Raw genomic sequence first — 16,665 nt, 5'->3', positions numbered from 1 at the left:
GCTCTCAGTCTTTTGGGGACTGAGGGACCCTTGAGGGATGCTGTCAACTTCAGATCTCTTTTCCAAGCTCTCCTTTTCTTCACAAAGCCCCTTCAGGAATGCCTCAGCATCTCATCTTTGTTTCTTGCGACTTGCCCTGTCTTTATGAATGTTGTTGCTGCCCAGAAAGAGAAGTCCAGGCTTAGCTGCTTGACACTCGAACCCGTGCCAGTGATCAGGCCTTCCCTTGGCCTGTGTCCTCACCACCCCCAGGTCTTACCTTTAGCCTTTGAAGGGGAGGTCTCTTAGAGAAATTTTGGTCTTAAAGTTTTCAAATCTTTCTTCTCCTGCTACATCTAGTTATTGAGGATAAAATATAATCTCCAGCTCCAAAATTTATCTGTTCTTTAGTTTTACATTGTTTAGGATCAAAGTGAGAGGTTCAGGAATTCTCTTTCTGGGAGGAGTGGCAGAAAAATTAATAAAACAATGAAGTTGCTTTCCTTATATGAAATATTCTTCATGAGTAGGATTAATGCATGTTTTCTTCCAACTTTTACCCAATTCTATATTCATCTTGTTTCTCTATCTCAAAAAGCACTTGACTTTGAGCTAGATGTGATAGAAGCAATTCACAATCATTTCTTTATTGATTCCATTTTTGGGGGCAAATATTTATTAAGCACCTACTATGTATAAGACATTGTGTTGGGCACTGTGAAGGATGCAAAGATTGATGAGCCATGACCTCTGCTCTCAAGCTTTTAAGTCAATCCTGGTTTAGTTATTCTTTCTATTGAGATGTTTTGTGGCCCTGCCTTAGACTTTGAGTCTAAGTCTGTGGCTTTCTTCTAGAAGCAGAACTATGTTTATGCAATTCTTTGTACATTTGAATAAGAAAGTATTCATGTAACGAGTATTCTGTATCAAGCTCCAAGTACCCAGCACTATAGAGATTCAAGGCAAGTTTAAGTCACGATCCTCTCCAATGATCTAGATAAGAAGAGAAGACAATTATTCAGCAATATTAAGACAGATGCCTGGATGTAAACAAGTACAGAATTTTATAGTCAGGTGAGTTTTAAACTTCGATAGACAAAATTTAAACTTGCCAATTACAGTATCTATGTATCTACTAAAGCTTAACATGTGTATACCCCAAGACTCAGCAATTTCAGTCCTAAATATTTACCCAATAGGACTGTGTACATATATTCATCAAAAGACACTTCGAGGAATGTTCATAACAGCACTCTTTGTAACAGCACCAGACTGGAAACTACCCAAGTGCCCTTGGCATTTGATAGAAGGGATAAGTAAATTGTGGTATAATCAAATAATGGGATACTATACAGCAATGAGAATGATCTGAATATGCAACATAGATGAACCTCACAAAAATAATGCTTAGCTAGAGAAACCAGAAGCAAAAAAAAAAAAAAAAACAAAAAAAAAAAACAAAAAAAAAAAAACCCACATTTTATTTTTCTATTTCTAGAAAGGACAAAAATAGGCAAAAGTATTCTATGCTCTTAGAAGTCATGATAGTGGCTATTTTGGAGGGATAGAGGGATAGTGACTGAAAAAAAGAGACAGGAGGGGACTTCTGGGGCTGGGAACATTCTGTTCTTGACCTGGGAGCTAACCCTATGGGTGTGTTCAATTCTCTTTTTTGGTCTGGATATTATACTTCATTAAGTTTTAAAGAGTCACCAATTTAAAAATTGACAGAATTCAGAATCACCAGTCAAGAAGCCTGAATCTTAGAGCTGATTCTGACTGTTGATCATCTCCTTGGGCAAATCCATCTCTGTGCCTTGGAGTGGTGATAAGGCTTTCTCCCTGTGTCTTACAGCTAGCTGCTTTATTATATGTAGGGAATCCTGGCAAACCAAGTAGTAGTTGTGGGGCTTCTTTGCGCAGTTTCACTGTTGATACTTAGGAGCCTGCTCTCCATTAAACTATTTCATGAAACCTGGCCTTTTCAATGTAAACTCTGACTTGGTCTTTGAATCCCATCTTCCTTCCACTTTGTTTATTCTCTACAGCTCCTCAGTCTCATGGAGCAATTCCTCAATCTGAATGTTTCACCTTATGACATGATGGTATTTGGCCTCAAAATATCAAACAGAATATGGCACCCTGTGGGGATATGGAAGCTTTTTGGTTATGTTCTGGAATAACACACATATATGAATGCTAAAGCCTATGAGAGGGGTTACTGAAAAGGACCACCTTGCCACGCCAAAGTTCAGTTCTGAGTCTGAACATGTATCTTGCACTGATGAGAGGAATAAGTTCTAGTGTTCTATAGCATTACAGGGTGACTATAATAAACAATTTATTGTATACATTTTTTTTTGAGACAGGGTCTGTCACCCAGGTGGCCATGCAATGGCGCAATCACAGCTCACTGCAGCCTGACCTCATGGGCCCAAGCGATTCTCCTGCCTCAGCCTCCTGAGTAGCTGGGACTACAGGCACACGCCACCATACCCGACTAATTTTTGTATTTTTTGGAGAGACAGGGTTTTGCCATGTTGCCTAGGCTGGTCTTGAACTCCTAGGCTCAAGCAATCTGCCCACCTTGGCCTTCCAAAGTACTGGGATTTATTGTATATTTTCAAATAGCTGGAAGAGCAGATATTCTCAACATAAAGAAGTGATAAATGAATATGCTAAAACCCTTATTTGATCATTACACATGTATCAAATGACGCAGTATTAATTTTATCCCATAAATATGTACAATTATTACATGTCAACTAAAAAGAATAATAATAAAAGAAAAAAAAAAAACTGTGTCTTGCTCAAGGCTGGCCTGGCTTCCTCCCACCTTCCCTTTCCCTGCAGGCCTGCCCGACCTTGTGGGGTGGTGTCCACCTCCTGCCCAGGTCCCTCATCAGCAACTCTGACCCCAGATCCTTCTGACCTATGTCTCTCCTTTCCCATCTGTTCTATCAGTCCCAACAGAAGAAAACACAGAGTGCACACCTTTCACTTATCACCTGACACTTTTTCTTTTTTTTTTTCTTTCTTTTTGAGACGGAGTCTCACTCTGTCACCCAGGCTGGAGTGCAGTGGCGCAATCTCGGCTCACTGTAAGCTCTGCCTCCCGGGTTCACACCATTCTCCTGCTTCAGCCTCCCGAGTAGCTGGGACTACAGGCGCCCACCACCATGCCCGGCTAATTTTTTATATTTTTAGTAGAGACAGGTTTTCACCATGTTAGCCAGGATAGTCTCAATCTCCTGACCCTGTGATTCGCCCGCCTTGGCCTCCCAAAGTGCTAGGATTACAAGCGTGAGCCACCACGCCCAGCCTGCAATTTCTTTCATATGGTTTTCTTTTTCGTTATTTTATTTCACTATAATGGATTCACCCCCTAATAGTCTACTTAGGACTTCTCTAAGATGGACTACACTTCCCTTTACAAACTCTAAGCATCTAGCTTCCCTCTCTTTGGAGCAAACGGAAAGGGAAGCACAGCCAGGCTGTTTCCCGTTCTCAGGGCCTAGCACAGCACCTGGCACAGAGACACTTGCAAACATTTTTCCAGATTCTGATATTGAATACACACCATGCCCACAGCCACAGGCTGAGCCCTCAGGATGTGCTCTTCCCCCCAAGACTGCTCTGTCTTCAATAGTTCATGAGAATTATCCCAACTTTATTCCACTAAGAGCTTGGTCTTGAATTCTGACACCTCTTTCCAGGCAAATGTCTCCCCAAGCGCATCTTTGTTTCCCAGCTGTATTTTTGTTTAACAACAGAGAGTCACAAGGTGCTATTTTAGCAGAGGAATCTAATGGAAAATAACCCCTCAGGTTGATGCTCCTGTGCATTGGAAACTACAGGTTCCCACAGGGCACGGGGTGTGATTTGTTTAGAGCCGAATTGTTAAAAGCAGCAGGGTAAGGTCCGAGGATCATTCAGGTCATTCGCTTCTGTCCACCTGCCTTGAGCCAAGAATCGCTTCTGGCTCTGGCCCACGTGGGCAGCAAAGGAAGAAGCTCCAGAACTCATCTCCCCACCAGAACCAGGAGTCCATGGTCAACTCCAGGGAAATGTGGGAACGGACCCAGTAAGTTCAGTAATGCAGGGAAGAGGCAAGAAAAAGAAGTACCTTAGGCAAAGGACTCAGGACACCGGAGGCCCCCAGTCAACGGGAATTGTTTTCACTGCTAAGATGATAAGAAATAACAACTTTACCAGGCTAACTTACCTCTCACAGCCTCCCCTACTGCCTTTGTCTTCTTCGGCCCTCTCCTAAATGCTCCTTCTTGCCTTAAGCTTTCTGAGTGGTCCCTTTGACATTTCCACAAGGATCCCAACATTCCCACCATTGGATCCATGCCTGCCCTCAGCCTGAGCCCTCCACTAGCCTGGGCTCACCCTCTCTAGAATCAAGGTCCTATCTGGCTCTCCTTCTCCATCAACCACCTGCCACCAAGGTCTGCCGTCTCTACCCTTCACATGCTTCTCAAACTGGCCATTCTCCTCATCCTGGTTGCCCTGCCTTGGTGCAGACTCATCATCTCTCCCTGGGCTGTTGGGATCTCCTCCAGCCTGGCCTCCTTCACTCCAGCCTCGCTCTTCTCTAAACCCGCATTACAGTGCTACCATGGTTACTTATAAAACCCCAGGTCTGACAATATCCCCCCTGGCTTTCAAATCTTCTGTGACTTAGTCCAAACTCTTTTTTCACTACACACTCCAGTGCAGGGCTCACTATCATCACAGGAACATCCTGTGTTAAAGTTTTCCATATTGCTTGCCGCTTGTTCAAGGTTTGCAGCTGGTATTACTTTTTTTCTTTTCCTTTTAAGGTCTGTAGTATTTCAGGCTTTTCAATTCCAATGAATTTTTTTTCAGAGTTCTTTGTCCATCTTCTTTTTGTTTTTTCCTAAGACATCCAAGATGGAGTACAGCAGCATAATCATAGCTTACTGCAGCCTCGACCTCCTGGGCTCAAATGATCCTCCCGCCTCAGCTTCCCAAGTAGCTGGGACTAGAGGTGCACACCACCATACCTGGCTAATTAAAAAAAATTTTTTTTTTTTTTTTGGGTAGAGATACAGTCTCACTGTTTCCCAGCCTGGTCTTGAACTCTTGGCCTCAAGTGATCCTCTTGCTTTGGCCTCCCAGATTGCTGGGATTATAGGTGTGAGCCACCACACCCAGCTGCCTATCCTCTGTATCATAGAGTTTAAATCTGTCTTGCAGTCTATCCGCTTTCTCCTGTAATGCTTAACTAATGTTTTTTCTGTGATTCCTCAAAGCTCCTACTGACAGTTGAACTATTTCTGTATTTCTTAAAACTTTCAAATCCATGATTAAACAAATAAGAGCTCAGAATGCATAATATTCTTTAAGTAAATATACAGTCGGAAATGCCTGTGTTTCACACAAAACATTACACAAAGTTAAAAAAAAAAAACACTACACAAAGTGGGAATTCTCTAAGTTTAAATTCAAGAAGGTTAACTACATAAATGACCAGAAATGTATCTGATTCTTATACACAGCTCCACACTTGCCTGTCACCTCTCAGTGTCAATATTTATAAAGTAATACACATGCTCCTCACACAACCAGTGAATGTTTTGTGTTTGTTAGCAGGAGTGATCGAATTTTAAAATGTGCCCAGATGAACTCTGAGAAAAAAAAGGACACCGTGCTTTATAGAGGCACATTACCGCACGGGCCCACTGAACTATACTGTTGAGTGGCTCGGTCTGGATTCTACCACTCAGCCACAGAGCTTGGGCCTAGGGAGTGCTCCATAAATGCTTGGGCCATGGAGAGGGGCACGCTGAGGTTTTTACTGCCAAGCATGTTGTCTCTCGCAGCAGGACCAGGCACAGCTCCCTGGAAAGAACAATTTCTCTTCCTGCTGTCACTTCAAATGTCTGGAGTCTTTCCCTAAACATCTGTGTCTCCCTTTATGGTATGCTCATTCAAAAATGTATGTTGTAAACATTTACATTCTCCAACCTGTTCCAGTACTTGCCCTGAGAAATTTGGCAATGTGACCAGGTGCTTCCTTTCCTCGGTCCTAATACTACTGCCTTCCATCCTTAAGGAGAATCCTCTGGAACCCATATCTGGAGACTGCTGATCAATTCTACCCTATTTGCTCCTTCTTGAACAACATCCACACAGTCTAATCTGAAAAGCTGGCATGACAGTCCCCTGCTGGACAATATCCCTGGTGCCTGCTGCAGCGTCCGCCCACATAAGCGCTCAACACATGCTTGTTGAAGGAATGAATGAACACCAAGTGCACACACCCGAGACTCAATACGTCTCATGTATGCGTCCCAACTTTCTGGCACCTTTCTTCGTGGCTTAACCATGACTGCGTTAGTTTGCCCCCGGCTTAGTCAGAGGCCAGACTCCAAGCCTGTGGAAGCAGGAAGGCAGAAATCCAGACTTTTGTCTGGACCACCAGACCACAACTTGCCTGTACAACAATGGACTGCCTAACCCCCTGAACTTTCTCCTCCTTATCTCTCTGTCCCTGGGGCCCATGTAGAAAAGACAAGATGCTACTATCTACAGGCAGCTGGGTCAGCAGCCTGATGTTGGGGCATATGCAGACTGATGTCATCATTTAAAGTTTCTACAGGAACCTCTCTAGACAGGAGCTGGCTCCAGGCAGGCACGTTTCCGTGAAAGCTCTTGCCAAAGACCATCGCTAAAGAATGTTATGTCGAAGGCTGTAAGTGGTAGAGTAGCTCGATCAGGAGGCTGTCATCTAGCTGAGCTGTGATCTCCCACCACAGAGTTGTCTAATACAATTTGTCGAGGCAAGGCCTAGCAGATTTAACAAGATGTGTCTATCCTCAGTCTCTGCTCAGTTCTTGGCTTCTTTCTGGTCACACTCCCCACATACAGGGGAGGAGAACTGGTTGAGTCCCGTTCCGTCATTCCTGGGCTATAAAATCAGATGCCCTCCATAAGCCCAGGCTTAACTGTAAATAGTATCAGTTTACTGTTCCCTCATTGAGCACCCACTGAATGCTCAGCAAGGCTGTGGGCATGCAATGAGTCACAGCTCCTGCTCTCCTATATCTTGCATTGTAACGCGATTAACTGATAGTTCAATGAGCAATTATCATCTGATGATAAACGCTGGATGAGAGAAAGGTGGAACAGTTTTTCCTCTTACACTGGGACATATAGAAAAGTCTATACACCATGCATACAAACGAATATAATTATTAAATGGACACCAATAAAACCATGACCGAGGTCTACATTGAGAATATTTGCCAGTTCCCCAGAAGTCCCTTGTCTACTTCTCATCAAAAGCAAATCTCACTCCACCACCTCAATGGTAACCACTTTCCTGCCTTTATTTTACCTCTTACATATGATCCCTAAAGAATATAGCTTTATTTCACCTGTTCTAGTAATGAAGTCATCCGCTATTATTTCTTAGCACCTCTTTCATTCAAGCTAATGTTTGTGAGATTCACTCATTTTGTTTTGTAGAGCTATGGCTTGTTCATTTTAATTGTCGTATAATACCCCATCATGTAAGTATACTAAAATGTATCTAATCAACTCTTGATGGACATTTGTGTTGTGTCCGGTTTTTGCCTATCTAAAATAATGCTGCAGCGAACATTCTTATTCATGTATCTTGGTGCACATGTGCATGAGTTTCTCTAGACCCGGGACTGGAATTGCTGGGTCATGCAGTTTTGTATGATTGGCACTGGTAGCTATTGCCAAACGCTTTTCCATGGTGGATATATAAATTTTATATTTCCATCCTCAATATATGTGAGTCCCTATTGCTCTACATCTTTGTCTACATTTGATACTGTCTGATTTTTAAACTTTTGCCCTTCTGTTGAATGCAAAATGATATTTTGTTGAGTTTTATTTAACACATCCCTGATCACTCATTAGGTTGAGTGGTTTGGTTGTATATGGTTTTTTCTTATGCTTCTGGGCTGTTTGGATGTCTTCTGTGAAAATGTCTATTTAATCCATTTTTTCTATTGGGCTTTTTCTCGGTGCTTCATAGTTATTTTTGTATTCTGGACATTGTTTGGTGATTACATATGGCACTTGTCTTCTCTTGTATTTTCATCCTATTTATGGTGTCATTTGAAGAAGTTTCTAACTGTAGTATATATTTATTAATCTTTTTCTTTAGGATTCCTGCATCTTGTATCTAGGCCAAGAAAGTTTTCTCTACCTTGAAGTCATAAAATATTTTATATTGCCTTCTAAGTACTTTTACGTTTTTCCTTTCATTTTTAACTTTTACTTTTGAAATAATTATGGACTCACAAAAAATTACAAATTCATCCCCCAGTTTTCCCCAATAGTGATATCTTAAATGATTTTAGTACAATATAAAAACCTGCAAATTGACATTGGTAAATGTTGCTAACAACAGAACTTACTCAGTGTTTTTTTTTTTTTTTTGTTTTTTTTTTGTGATGGAGTCTCACTCTGTTGCCTAGGCTGGAGTGCAGTGGCGTGCTCTCAGCTCACTATAAGCTCCGCCTCCCAGGTTCACGTCATTCTCCTGCCTCAGCCTCCCGAGTAGCTGGGACTACAGGCGCCCGCCACCATGACCGGCTAATGTTTTTTTTTTTTTTTTTTTTTTGTATTTTTCGTAGAGACAGGGTTTCACCGTGTTAGCCAGGATGGTCTCGATCTCCTGACCTCGTGATCTGCCCGCCTCAGCCTCCCAACTTATTCAGTTTTTACCAGTTTCTACGTGCACTCTTATGTGTGTTGAGGGGTGTGTGTGTGTGTGTGTGTGTGTGTGTGTGTGATTTTTATGCAAGTCGGTGTCATGTTTAAATTTGGCTTGCATTTTTTAGTGTTTAATCAATGGAATAGCTTTTGTGCATGACGTGAGGTAGAGATTCAGTTTATTTTCTCCCAAATGGATAACCAATTATTCTAGCATCATTTTTTGAATAGTCCATCCCTTTCCCCACTGATGTGCGATGGCTTTTTTCACAAAAATCAAGTTTCTCAATCTGTGTACGTTTGTTTCTGATCTCTCCATTCTATTCCATTGATCTATTTATCTATCCCTGTTTTAACATGGTACTATTTTAATTACTTTATATTAATACTAAATCTTGCTATATGGCAGGATGATGTCCAAGACTGTGTTCTTCAAGAGTATATTGGCTATTCTTGGCTTTTTTCTCTTCAATATAAATTTTAAAATAAAACTCTAGACTAAAACTTTCAAGTTTCACAAATGATCTTCTTAGGATTTTATTGAAACTGCATTAAACTGCTTTGTGGAGAATTGACATCTTTACAATAGTGAATCTTCCTAACCAAGAATATGATTTAGCTTTAATTTATCTGCATTTTCTTTAATGCCTTTCAGTAAAGTGTTGCAACTTTATCCATGAAGAGTTTTGCACATATTTGGTTAGGTTGGCACCTAAGTATTTTGTACTTTTTTTCTTATTTTATTTCAGTTATATTTTCAAATTGATTGTGGAAATACAGTTGAACTTTGTGTATTAATTTTTTATTAACTTTGCTAAAATCTCATCAATTCTAATAATGTATTCATAAATTCTTCTGGTTTTTCTCTGAAGACAATCATACAATCTGCAGATCATGACAGTTTTATTTCCTTTCTAATCCTTATTCTATTTCCTCTTGTTTTGCTACTGTCCTGGACAAAATTGAAAAGAACTGATGATGAAACACATCCTAGCTTGAACTTGTTTGTAAAGAGAAAGCATCTGACATCTTGCGATGAAATTAATGCTCGCTGTAGGCTTTTGCAATTGCCCTGAATTGGGTTAATACATTTTCTTCTTTCCTAGATTGCTCGTTTGGTGGTCATTTCTTCTAATACCTCCAACCTTCCTTTTGACATTATTTTTCTTCTAAAGCAAGTCCTTGAGAAGCTCCTTTAAGAGAAAATATATTTATGGTAATCTCTCGATTTTTGTTTTTCTGAAAATTTTTTGTTTTATTGTGCTCTTGTTCCTAAAAGTTGTATTGGTATAAAAGTCTATGTCTTTTAACTTTACTGAGGGATAAAGTATATATATCATAAAATTGATCCATTTGAAGTATGTGATTCAACGATTTTTAGTAAGTTTATCAAGTTATGTCACCATTACCATAATCCAGTTTTACAGCTTGTATAACATCCCAGTAATATCTCTTGTACCCATTTCAAATTAACCCCCATCCTCACCTGCAAGCCCAGGCAACCCTAGTCTCTCCCAGACATTTGCCTTTCCTAGACATTTTTTAAAAATGGAATAGTCTATGTGGTTTTATGTCTGACTTCTTTCATTTAGCATTCCATGTAGTACTCCACTGTATGACTATATCTCATTTTATCCGTATGCTAACTGATGGACAGTTGGGTTGCTTCCACTTTTCAGTCACTAATGCTATGAACATTATGCAAGTCTTTTTAAGGACATGTTTTTATTTCTCTTGGGTATATACTGCAGAGTGGAATGTTGTATCATGTGGCAAGTATTTGGTCGACTTTTTAAGAAACTGCCTAACTATTTTCCAAAGTAGCTTCCTACCAGTAGGAATGTTTAAGAATTTTGATTTCTCCACATCCTTGCCCAAAGTTATTGTCTGTCTTTGATTATTGTGGTGGATGTGAAATGGTATCTCACTGTGGTTTTACTTTGTGTTTCCTTAATACTTTTGAGCATCTTCTCATGTGCTTATTAGCCATTTGAATATCTTCTTTGGCGAAATGTCTATTCAAATCTTTTGCCTTGTTTTATTTTATTTTATTTTATTTTATTTTATTTTATTTTTAGAGACAGGATCTCGCTCTGTCACCCAGGCTGGAGCGTAGTGGAATGATCATAGCTCACTGCAGCCTTGAACTCCTGGGCTCAAGTAATCCTCCCACCTCAGCCTCCTGAGTGGCCAGGACTACAAGCATGCAGCACCACACCCACTAATTTTTTTTTTTTTTTTTTTTTTTTTAAGGAGACTGGGGGGTCTCACTATGTTGACCAGGCTGGTCTTGAACTCCTGGACTCAAGTGATCCTCCCACCTCAGCCGCCAAAAGTGCTGGGATTACAAGTGTGAGCCACCATACCCACCCTTTTGCCTATTTTTAAATTGTTTGTATTTTTATTAAGTTGTAAAAGTTCTTTGCATATTCTGGATACAAATTCTTTGTCACATATGTCATTTGCAAATAGATTTTTCCAAGTCTGTATACCTTTACAGTGAGCATATGTGCCTTAGAATTTTATCTGTAGAACTCTTTAAGGCTTGGATTGAAACTGCAAAAAATCCAGCGATGAATTGTGTTTGCTCTGCCAGTCACCTGGGTCACTTGCATGATCCAAGATGACTTCCCCAAGAAGTCTGCATTCCAGACAACAGAAAAAAGCTGAAGGGAGGGCAGGACACCTTCTTTCACTGTCAGGGCAAAGGAAGAAGCTGCACACTCCCACTCACAATTCCACAGCTTAGTCACGTGGTCATATCTAGCTTTAAGGTAGGCTGGAAAATGGAGCATTCAGCTTGGTGGCTTTGTGCCCAGCTAAAAGTTCTATGCAAAAGAAAAATGATATCACACATGTGGTAAATGACAAGGACCTGCATTCAAAACTCAGGTCTGTGTGATCCCAAAGCTGTGCTCCGTGGACTACATTAAGAAGCTAGTAGAATATTATTTTTAAATAGATTCCCAAGAATCCTCAAGTCCCAAGACAATAAGCAATAAGTGACCAGAGACAGGGCCATTTTTGTTTTTTTTTTTTTTGAGACAGAGTGCCACCCAGGCTGGAGTGCAGTGGCACAATCCCCACTCACCGCAACCTCCACCTCCCAGGCGCAAGTGATTCTCATGCCTCAGCCTCCCAAGTGGCTAGGATTACAGGCATGTGCCACCACGCCTGGCTAATTTTTGTATTTTTAGTAGAGATGGGGGTTTGCCATGTTGGCCAGGCTGGTCTCGAACTCCTGACCTCAAGTGATCTACCTACCTCGGCTTCCCAAAGTGCTGGGATTACAGGCATGAGCCACCGTGCCTGGCCTCAACATGGGTCTTCATAAAGGATCATCTTCTCACTATACCACTCTGCCTCTCTCAACTATTCCTGAAAGGGACATTTTCATGGTAATCTGGGTGACATTATAATCATTTTGTATTTTTCTAGGGAACCAGTAGTCACCCTCCCAAATACCATCCTCTCTCCTTTTTCCAGAGAACTAACTTTGCCCCTAGGCCCAGCAACTAGAATTTCTCCAGCCTGCTTTGTGGCACTCATCCCAATTCTGTGGCCTCCTGAGCATCCTCCAGACTGTCAGGCAGGAAAACTGGGTGTTGGCCCGGAGACATTCTGCCAGGGACAATATTTGGAGCACAACGCCCCTGACAGAATGTTCACTGTGGCAGCCAGTCAGGAAATGCCACTGGCCTCAAGGCTGCACATAGAAGCATCTATTTCAGCCGGGAGGGTGCCTGAGTATGAAAATATTGAGTTTCTTTTTCTTTCCCTTGAAGATTCTTGCAGGAGTTTGAGAACCAGCTAAGTGGGAGAACGGTCTGGTAGTTTCAAAAAGGAAGGTTTCTTTTCTCGCCTGAGTTCCCCTTAGCTGTATTGTGGGTGTGTGCTGCGGGTTCACTTCATTTTGCTCTGTCTGAAGGGTGGTTAATGTCTCCCTAACCAGAAGTGACAAGTCCCATTCAGAGCTGAGCAAAAAGGTTAGCGAGGTTGACTTCATGTGGGAGAAACACCATAGAGAAAATAGCCAACAATGGAAGCTGCTTACAACTGCAAGGAAATCGCATCACATCTGTTCAAAAGAGACACTCACACCTGTTCTTTCCACCGTTATTAGGTTGTTTGCATATTCCTAAAATCAGAGGAATTTACTTATCTCAGAGAGAAACTCTCAAATTTGAAATTGTTCATCATCCAGCAGCATACTAAAGTAAATTCTCTAAACCAGTAGACAATAGGGGTGGGAGAAACACAAAAGAATTACAGGATGTTGTTCGATTTAACAAATATTTACTGGGCACCTACCATATGACAGGCATTATTCCAGGCACCATATATAAAACAGCCATTCCCTTCCAGGGAAATGTGGTTTTGTGTGAGAGATGGTCATGCCAGCAAATAATTCCAGCCAAGTGGAATGCTCTGGCAGAAGAACGAAACACCTGTGGTGGGAGCCCACAGGTGAGAGCCCCCACCCCCACCCCTGGAGGTGCCTGAGCAAGGGTTGAAGGCAGGAAGGCAGAAAGCATTCCAGGCTCGGGTATCAGCATGGAAACAGGCAAGAGGATGTCAACGTTCCTGGCATGTGAAAAGGACCCTGAGTACTTCGGGGTGATTAAGTGCACAGTGTAGGAGGTTAGAGAGGACAGGTGGCACGCTGGGAAAAGCGGTTTGCTAACTTGCTTCCGTTGGCCCCTCTAGACCTGCTCTTGGCCTTTCTCTGCCCTGCTGTGGCCCTGGAGGCTGACTTCTGTGGGCGGCAGCACCGGGGCTCCTGGGCAGCTGCCTTCCAATTAGGTTCAGTGCCTGGAAGCGCCAGCAGCAGCTCGGATGGAGGACAGAGAGTGAGAGTGGGGTGTTTGTTCTCAACAGTCCCCAGCTCCCATCCTGCCCAGCCATAGTCTTGGCCATGGCTGCCTTCTCTGCCAGGCCATGGCTCCCTCCAGGCAGCCCCTCCTTCATGGTACAGCCCTCTCCAGGCCCCAGCAACACTGCTCTTCCCTCTGGTTTCTTTAGACCCAGGGGCAGGGACTGTTTCTCACTGAACCCCTGACTCCTTTCACCTGACCAGCCTCTCTGTAAATAGTCCCTTCGTTAAACTCATCCGTTGACCTTTATGAGTGAACCGTCTCTTTCCTGGCAGGACCCTGGCTAATGCTAGTAGGTTGGTTGAAAATGCAAATCATGCTAAGAAGTTGCTTTTTGTTGTATTTTTGCTTTGTTTTTGTTTTACAATGACAGTGGCAAACTATGTTTTTGAACTCCTAAAAATTATAAACTGAAATAAGCCAGACACAAAAGATCACATATCCTATAATTCTATTTATATGAAACATCCAGAAATGGTAAATTTATAGAGGCAGAAAGCGGATTAGTTGTTGCCTGGGCTGGGGAGTGACTACCCATGAGCATGAGGGATCTTTTTAGGGTGGTGGATTGTGGTGATGATTGTACAACTCTGTCAATATATTAAACATTACTGAATTGTACACTTAAAGTGGGTAAATTTTATATGTCCAGAATACATCTATAAAGCTGTTAAGATTATAAACAAAACATATCAAAGTTTGGAAAAGAAAAAGGAGATATATTATCACCTATAATCCCAACACCCTAACACAGCTGTTATCATTTTTTCCATATTCCATTTGTATTAACTGTATGTGACAATCATGAAAACAATAACATTAGCTAACATTTACTGCATGCTTACCATAGCCGAAGAGCTGGGTTAAATACATACCACGTATTATCTCATTTAGTCCACACAACAACCAGATGAGGAAGGTAGTATTATTATTATATCTTATTAATGAGAAATCTGAAACTCAGAGACATTAACTGACTTGCTATGTAAACTTCTTTTTTTTTTTTTTTTTTTGTAAACTTAACTTTCTACCTTGCTGTAGTTTTGTTTTTCTTTTTCTTTTTTTTTGAGATGGAGTTTCGCTCTTGTTGCCCAGGCTGGAATGCAATGGCATGATCTCTGCTCACCGCAATCTCTGCCTCCTGGGTGCAAGCGATTCTCCTGCCTCAGCCTCCTGAGGAGCTGGGATTACAGGAATACACCACCACACCCGGCTGATTTTGTATTTTTAGTAGAGACAGGGTTTCTCCACATTGGTCAGGCTGGTTTCGAACTCCCAACCTCAGGTGATCCACCCACCTCGGCCTCCCAATGTGCTGGGTTACAGGCGTGAGCCACCGTGCCTGGCCTCTTGTTTCTTTTAATGTCTGCAAAATAGTTAATTGGGTCAGTACACTTCACAATACTTAACTCTTCCCTCATTTGTAACATGTTTCCATAAAATTATGCAATGAACATCTTCATTAGAAATAACTTTATCCATATTTATTATCTTCTTAGGATGCTTTTCTAGAAGTTGAGTCAAAGGGAGCAAGGCAATTTTAAAATTTTGGGTAGTAAAATTGGTTTCCAAAGGGCTGGGATTTATATTCCCAACTAGCAATTTTGCCCTATCCTCAGCTGCACTAGATCTGCCAAGTTTTTTAATGTTCTGCTTAATTTAGTGGATTCTTATTTTAATTTCTATTCATTTAACTACTAAAAAGGTTGGGGTTTTCTCTATACCAGTTGAATTTCCTCATTTGTAATGTACCTATGTGTTCTGCCCATTTATTACAAATTATTAATCATTTTCTTACTGATGTACATGTTTTTTAATAAACATATAAACCCCTCATGTTTTATCTGTTTTTCTCATTTGCCTATTTATTTTACAAATTGATTTTATATTTTTACAAAATGAAATTGATTTCTCTTTTCCTTTGTGAATTTTCTATTGCCTCTAGACTTTCAAAGGCATCGCTCTCCAAGGCTTTGATAATAACATTCAATTTTCTCGTGTTTTTTTTCTGTAGCAATCTTACATCTAAAAATAACCCATCATTTATTTTAATGTATAGTTTGAATGTGGGCCTAAGTTTTTTTTCCCCAAACTATTATCCAACTTTTCCCATACCAAATATTATCTCCTTTCCCACTGTTTTGTGATGCTTCCTTTTTCATATACTATATTCTTATAAGAGGTCCATTTTGCTCCAAAGCCACATAGTTTTAATAATCTTTGTTTGATAACATGGTTTAGTATTTGGTGGGTCTAAAAATTCTCACCTGGTCATCCATGAGAGGTCAGGCCACCCCACTTATAGGGCACCAGGTAAGAGATGGAAACATGGTGCTCTCCTGCCGCTCAGCACAGCATAGCACAGCACACAGGTGAGGCTGTTGATATGGTTTGGGATGGTGTATTAGACTGTTCTCACCCTGCTAATAAGGACACACCTGAGACTGGGCAATTTGTAAAGCAAAGAGGTTTAGTTGACTCATAGTTCCATATGGTTGGGGAGGCCTCACAATCATGGCAGAAGGCGAATGAGGCGCAAAGTCACAACTTACATGGTGGCAGGCAAAGAGTGTGTGCAGGAACTCCCATTTATAAAACCATCAGATCTCATGAGACTTATTCACTATCACAGGAACAGCACAGGAAAAACCCACCCCCATGATTCAATTACCTCACACTGAGTCCCTCCCATGACACATGGAATTATGGGAGCTAGAATTCAAAATGAGATTTGGGTGAGGACACAGCCAAACCATATCAGACGAGGAGTGTTCTAGAGCCCTGGGGGTGACTGAGAACCCCAAAGAGAAGAGTGGAGTTAGTAAGAAACCTGGCCCTGGGATACTCAGAACAGGACCAGAAGAGCCTTTCAAGACAATTGTACCCAATTCCTTCAGTGTACAGAGAAGAAAACCTGACTGATGAGATTAAGCCTTTTGCCCAGATTCTCAGAGGTAGGAAGTGGCAGAGCTGGGATTAGATCTGGGTCTCCTGGCTGCCGGTTGGGGGCTCTCTAATGTTCCCTAGGGAAGAAAGTTTATGGGAGGAGGGGACCATGTGTGCTGCAGCATCAGAGAAGGCTTCAAAA

The sequence above is a fragment of the Symphalangus syndactylus genome, chromosome 5 (genome assembly GCF_028878055.3).
Source record: "Symphalangus syndactylus isolate Jambi chromosome 5, NHGRI_mSymSyn1-v2.1_pri, whole genome shotgun sequence".
Lineage (NCBI taxonomy): Eukaryota > Metazoa > Chordata > Mammalia > Primates > Hylobatidae > Symphalangus > Symphalangus syndactylus.
Note: the sequence above shows the minus strand (reverse complement) of the source record.